The sequence below is a fragment of the Phyllostomus hastatus genome, unplaced genomic scaffold (genome assembly GCF_019186645.2).
Source record: "Phyllostomus hastatus isolate PE091 unplaced genomic scaffold, TTU_PhHast_1.1 phas_scaffold_200, whole genome shotgun sequence".
Lineage (NCBI taxonomy): Eukaryota > Metazoa > Chordata > Mammalia > Chiroptera > Phyllostomidae > Phyllostomus > Phyllostomus hastatus.
Window position 1 is genome coordinate 8017212 of NW_025334016.1, and position 7015 is coordinate 8024226.

At 44.4% G+C, this 7015-nt stretch overlaps 1 pseudogene; it reads left to right on the plus strand.

Annotated features, from left to right (window-relative positions):
• The first annotated feature begins 5218 nt into the window (after positions 1-5218).
• On the plus strand, positions 5219-6299 carry LOC123832815 (annotated as a pseudogene).
• Positions 6300-7015: the final 716 nt, after the last annotated feature.

Genomic DNA, 7015 nt, shown 5'->3' on the forward strand with positions numbered 1-7015 from the left:
ATATGACGAATGTATTAGGAGGTCTTTCATATGTGACAGACTCCAAAAGGAAATCTAACAGACCTCTGGGAGACCTGGCCAAATAAGAACAAAACTAGTTGGCCCCAGTTTGAAAAGAAAGAGATTTGTTCTGTGAGATAGACACTGGTTTCATGTCATCAAGTGCAGAATTTAAGAGGTAGCCAACTGATGGTCCATCAAACCCAAGGTCTGGTACATGCCCAAGCTGATTATACTAACTAGATCACTTCCTAGGCTCAGGGTCTGAGCAGGATGTCAAAACTCCTTCTTCTAAGATAGCTCCAATGCTCCAAGCTTGGTAGGTGAGAAAATTAAAGTTGAAGGAAGGGTGAAGCTTTAGGAACCAGTTATCTCTCCCATTACTTTTCCCATTCATTTGCCCATTGGATCAGATTAAACCAACCTGTCAGATTCCAGGGGTCCAATGAAGACAGTACAACTTTGTAACTCAACTGTCCCTGAAAACACCAGGACTGGAGAGAATCCACCAGGTCAGAAATAATAAAAATGTATTAATAAGAATAATTTTGTACTTTTGCTTAAAATAATAATTGCATTCCCAAAGAACAAACAAGAAAACAAATACCAGGCTCGTTATCTCAAGTAGTAACTGGGCTGATGCTGTATTGCTCACCTTGCTACCATGCCAGACTATTTCTTGTCAAGTACATCTATTTGTCCAACTGTTCTGTTCAGTTGTAACTAAATATAGAAACATAGAATTCAAAATTTGTAGGGAACAGAACAGCAACATTCTTCAGGTCCCAGCTTACCAAGGAGGGGTAACATGAGGCAGATCCACAGCTCTAGTCACAAAATCTGGTAATTCATAGAGAAGCCATGGACTTTTTTGATGTAAGACATGTATTTCATGAGCATACATGTGTTATGGGAGAAACTCCCATAAACTCGGTTCTTCTCACCATTGCAGTAACGAATTACAGGCCAGTGAGTCTACTAGAGTGCAAGCAAAGTTTTTCAATGCTAAGTTCTAATAGGAAAGCAAAGCAAGGTTGGCTAGAGCAGGGGTGGCAAAAGTATGGCGGCCAGAGGCCAGGTAGCCAGCATCTGGATGGCCAGGGGCCAGGTGGCTAGAGGCCAGGTAGCCAAAAGGGGTGGCCAGGGCTCTCCCCCAAGCCGAGGCCAACTGGCCAGGGGTCCCCCATGTGTCAAGAGAGCCATGAGACTGAGGGAAGAGGCCAAGAGTGTCCTTTGTTCAGAGGACATATATAGTTGGTGGGGTGGGGTAAAGAAGTTACATTTTTAAAAAGATTTCATTTATTCATTTTTAGAGGGGAAGTGAGGGAGAAAGAGAGGGAGAGAAACATCAATGTGTGGTTGCCTCTTACACACCCCCTACTGGAGACCTGGCCTATAACCCAGGCATGTGCCCTGACTGGGAATCAAACCAGCAACTCCTTGCTTTGCAGGCCAGTACTCAGTCCACTGAGACACACCAGCCAGAGCAAGAAGTTACATAAAAAAAAGATTTTATTTATTTTTAGAGAGGGGAATGGAAGGAGGGAAACCTCAATGTGTGGTTGCTTCTCAAGCACCCGCTACTGAGGAACTGGCCTTCAACCCAGGCATACGCCCTAACTGGGAATTGAACCAGTGGCCCTTTGGTTCGCAGGCTATCACTCAATCCACTGAGCCATACCAGCCAGGGAAGAAGTTACATTTTGATTGGCAGGTAAATGTGGTGCCAGCTTTCTGGGGAAGATATGACTGCCTAAACATAGGTAATAGCTAGGGGTCTATTAGCCTGAATCCTTATCTTGCTCCAGACTTTATTTGTTCATTTGCATATGTGATGGAAGGCAGGCAGTTAACCAAAGTTGTGTTATGGTATTTTTTCCCTTTGGGCACTGTGGAACCCTCCCCTTCTCCCTCCCAGGCCTTAGGATGAATACACAGTTTCAAGGTTGTCCTTTTCCCAGCTAGTGGAGATGATACAAACAGACTTTCAAGGGCTCTCCCCACCTAGACTCTCATAGTTTCACTTGTTGTTCAGGATGCCTGGCAGCTTTATTGGACCAGGTTCAAGATTATTGGGTCAATGTGTGAGCTTTTGCTTTTAGCCTCATGTATTAAGTTCTTTGTTAGATTGTAATGGTGAGGGTCCTGCCTTTATTTCCCCTCTGGCTGCTCATTCCACTGTAACACATGCATAAGCAATGGCATTGGGCCAATTATTAAGCCCAGGAAAAGGTTCATGAAGGTGTAGGATGCAGTGACCAAACCCAATGGGCTGCCCAGCATCTAAATATGTAGATTTGAGAATAGTTGGAGGTCAGCTACATTCACCTCCCTACACATATTTCCTGCTTACTTCCACAGAACAGAAAATGGGATCCTGCAGCCATCCATGTTGACACTAGCACCCACATAGGGGATATACCCTACAGGTAGGCTGCCACACTGTGGTGCCCCAGGCTCAGAAAGTTTTTGCCCCTGCTGCTAGGAAACACCCTGGCCCAGTAGTAGACATTGACCAGTAGGACCCTATGTTATATTTCCCATTACCTTGCTTATTTGTTCCCTCTCAGCAGTGTGACTGAATAAACCTGTCTCCAGTCCCATGTGATAATCTATTAAAGAGAATTAGCAGATAAAATGTAAGCCACCTGTTGACGAAGAGCCCCTGCTAGGAGTGGGCAATATCTCACAAGACCACCTCTGTGAAACAAAGTTCTCTTTTACTTTACTGACTTTACTACACCTGTGGCATTGAGGTTCTTTGAGCTATTGACCTCATCAGTATTACCACAAGATATAGCAGTTATTTTCTCAGCTGTGTCATCAGACATTTCCACATGTCCTGCAGTCATGCTCCTCATATTCATCTTATTAGTGCTCCATTTCCACAAATATTTCAAACAGAGACAATCAAGTGCAGAATTCAAGAGAGAGTTGATTCTAAGTCTTACATACCTGTACAACTGGCCTAATTCTCAGGAATTAGCCCATAGCAAAAGTAGACTTCCTTTTGGAAGCCAGATAGACTAAGTTTGCTCACACTAACTTACAGCAGGGTTTGTTCCAAGACTTACCTAGTGGCAAGTTCAACCTCTGCCATGTCACCAAGATCAGAGTGTTTGTTGTCACCCATTTTAAAATTGCTCTTGATCTTTCACATCTGAACGTCACAGGTCTTCATTAAACTATACCTCTGGGGTATTCCTAGCCTTGCCAGACTTCAGGAAGGGCTTCCAGGTGCTACTGGAGCTGGAGAAAACAATCTGGCTTGTATAATGAATTGATGACCACCCACAACAAGGACGAAATACAAGGATGAGGATGTAATTATGGAAATTTACCTGGGCATTGTCTCCTTGGGATCCTAATTTAGACAGAATCAATAGCTTCAAGAGGCATGTGCTCACATCACCTCCTGACACACCTGGAATATATAGATCCTAGTGATTATACCTGATGTAATAGGTAACCATTGAGAAATTCTTTGTGATGCCTCAATTTGGCCTAGAACAACATATAGAAATTTGAAGAACTTTCACTCTTGCAAGTTCAGAGCATCTCTGGGCTTCGAATTTTCCTATGGCTGCTGTGGCACTACCCTGGTGGACATCTACAAATAAATGGCATATTTCAGACTTAACACAGGTGACATATTTATTCCAGCCACTAAAGTTGCTTAGTAAAACTTTATAACTTGTGGACTAAACCACTTTATTTCTAGTCCAAGCCATATTTTGAGGATAAACTCAAGGTGTTACAGAACATAACAAGGGGGCCCTGAGACGATATACTATTATTGAAAGAAGGCCCCGGGTCCATTATGTCCGCCGCCAGAGGAAAGACGTCTCTCAATGCCAGAGATTCGTGAAAAGGAAAGGAAATGTTTATTTAATGCTATACAGACTTCAAGTAGTGACCTAATGTCTTCATCAAAAATCCCAAAGTCCCTTAAAACACCCACAAACACAGTCACAGTCCTTCCTTCCTTCCCCCTTTGCCCAGTCCAGAGTACCGTATCTCAGGAAAGGAAATAGAAGTCCATGGCTCAGACAGTCCTCTGGTTCTTAGTTAGTCCTCCATCTCGACTGGGAGACCTCCCTGGGTTCCCGGCACCCCCGGCTGAGTCACCGGGATCTCTGCTAAAACCAGGTGGTGGTTCCCCTTTCTAAAGCTGCGGGGGTCCCCACTCTGGCACAGGCACATGGTCCGCTCTCACAGGAGTCCCCACTCTGTCAAGGCCGTGTGGCTCTCCCTCTCTGGGATGCGGGAGTCTCCACTCCGTCAAAGCCGCGTGGTTCTCTCTCAATGGCCGCCAAGTCTTGGTTTTTAAATCCCCGTGGCCAATCTTCCTCTGCAGCCTCATTTCCGACTCCTCCCACACTCAGCTTCACTTGCCAGAATTCATATCCTTCCAGCTTTACTGGGCTGCCATCATGAGTCTGGGCAGGTGTGGCCCCATGTCCTGGAGCCAATCTTCTCCGAGCTCCCACGCAGGCGCTGTAGCTTGGGGGAGCTGCCCCCAGTCACGTGTTGGTGGGGAAGTTACTTCCATTCCCCTGGCTCAGAGATGATCACAGCTATTTAACATATCTAAGCAACCAGCCAAAGGCTATAGATATGTTAAATGACCACACCAGAGCTTAGCTGGAAGGCTGTTGCTATGCAAAACAGCTCTCAATGGCCCTGCTCCATTTGTCCCTTCCCCCAACCCATACCCTGGGTGGGGGGGGATGGAGACATCTTAAAATCTCCTGGACACCTTAAGTTCTGGACCCCCATTTCAAATGCCTATTTGGGGTCCCCCCTCTTGGCTGCACCCTGTAACAAAGGTTCTTCAAGTCTGCATGAGCATCCCTCCCTACCCCCATGCCATTACTCTCAGTCATCTAAGGTAGATTAGTGGGTTTTGAGAAATACCCATGTCATTTTATTTCCCGCATATAACATGAATTTTGTACCTACTATACTTTAGTGAGCAACTGCTTACACCAAAAAACAGTTCCACACCGGGGAACCTCAGCAACTGCACACACACTCATGTGGGTTTTTTCTACCTTCCCTTCTCTCATCCTGGAAACCAGAATCTACCTCCCACTTTGTGGCTTCTATGCAGGTAGCAGATGATGGGTCAATGCTGGCTCTGTGTTGCAGTATTCTGCAGAATGCTGGAAGAGAGCAACCTGGGAGTTAAGGGGTGGGGCTGGGCATAGGAGCCAAGATGGTGGCAGTGGTCAGAGTCTCCTTGAGGAGCAAGTTCCCAGCCACAGCCTTTGACAGAGCCTGCCCAGGGGCCCAGACAGCTAGCTGCAGCCACAGCCCCCCACAGCCACAGATCAAGAAATATGCCATCTACCAGTGGGTCTCAGACAATTCTGGAGATAAACCTCATATGCAAACTTATGAAATTGATTTGAATAAATGTGGTCCTATGGTGTTTGGTGCTTTAATCAAGATTAAGAATGGAATTGATTCTACCTTGACCTTCTGAACATCATATAGAGAAGGTATCTGTGACTCTTGTGCAATGAATATCAATGAAATCAACTCTTGCTTGGATTGACACAGACCTCAAAAAACTCTTAAACAAATACCATATGATCTTACCTACAGGAGGAATCTAATGAATAAAATAAACTAATGAACAAAATGGAACCAGAGGCATGAAAACATGGAACAGACTGACAGCCACCAGAGGAGAGTGGGAGAGGGACAATAGTGGAAAGAAGGGAAGGGACTAGTCAAAGAACATGTATGAATGACCCACAGACATGGACAACAGTGTGGAATTTGACTGTGGAAGCAGGAGGGTGGGATGGGCAGAGGAGGGCAAAGGGGGAAAAATTGGGACAGCTGTAATAGAATAACAATAAAAACTGATTTAAAAAATAAAAAATAAATGTACTCTCAAAAATGCATCTTATAAAGGATCTTGTTCCTGATTTAAGCGATTTCTATGTTCAGTACAAATCCATTGAGACTTATTTGAAGAAGAAGGATGAATCCCAGGAAGGCAAGCAGTATCTGCAGTCCATAGAAGATCAGGAGAAACTGGATGGGCTGTATGGGTACATTTTCTGTGTCCACTGGAGCACCAGCTGCAGTTCTTGTGCAGGCCCATCACTGGATGATCAACTCCAGAGACAACTTCATGGAGGGGTGCCTGGACAAACTGCAGGACCTCATCTCTTTGTATTGCTGCCATACTATCATGAACTACACAAGGACCTGTCCCAAGGGGCTGATTCCAGGAAAAAGCTATTGCTGAAATCAAGAAAACAATGGCAACCTACAAGGAGTAGATAGCTTCAGCTTAACTGTTTTCATGCAGAATGTGACTTGTAACTAGCTCAGTGGACATAATTTATATCTAATTTGTGCTCCTTCAAAGTTATTTTTCCACAAATACAGCACGTATAATAAAAAATTAAGAAATAAATGTTATTCTACTTTATTAACAACAGCAACAACAACAAAACACTTCCATACCATTTACAGCTTCTATCCCTCTAGCATATATCAATATCATACAACCTAGAAATCCCAAGATGCCACCATACATCTAGCCTTCTAATATCAACATACTCTGTTGCTCAGGATTTCCTGTTTTTGTTTGTTTGTTTGTTTGTTTGTTTTTTGTTTTTTTACTGCTTACCCTTGTGAACAGAGTGGATTATCCTCCATCTGATTTGGCAACTTTTTTTTTTTTTTACTGGCTACTTACCTGTAAGATTTCTTACATCTAAATCTGACACAGCATGAACACCACTGCCTGCTAGTCCAAGCCTCCCTCTATTCCAGCAGCATCTGGCTCTCTCATGGAGCCACTTTGGCCGACCAGTCACTCTCAGCTTCATATGCAACCAGCTTTCCCACACCCTCACTGTTGTCCTGCCACTAGGTCTCTACTACTAGTAAGGGTCCCCAACTGGTTTTAGGCCCCAAGGTCTATCACAACATAGCTACGGCTGAGCTGAGCCCTTGTTCTGAGTTAAAACTATTGATAGTTAATGTTACC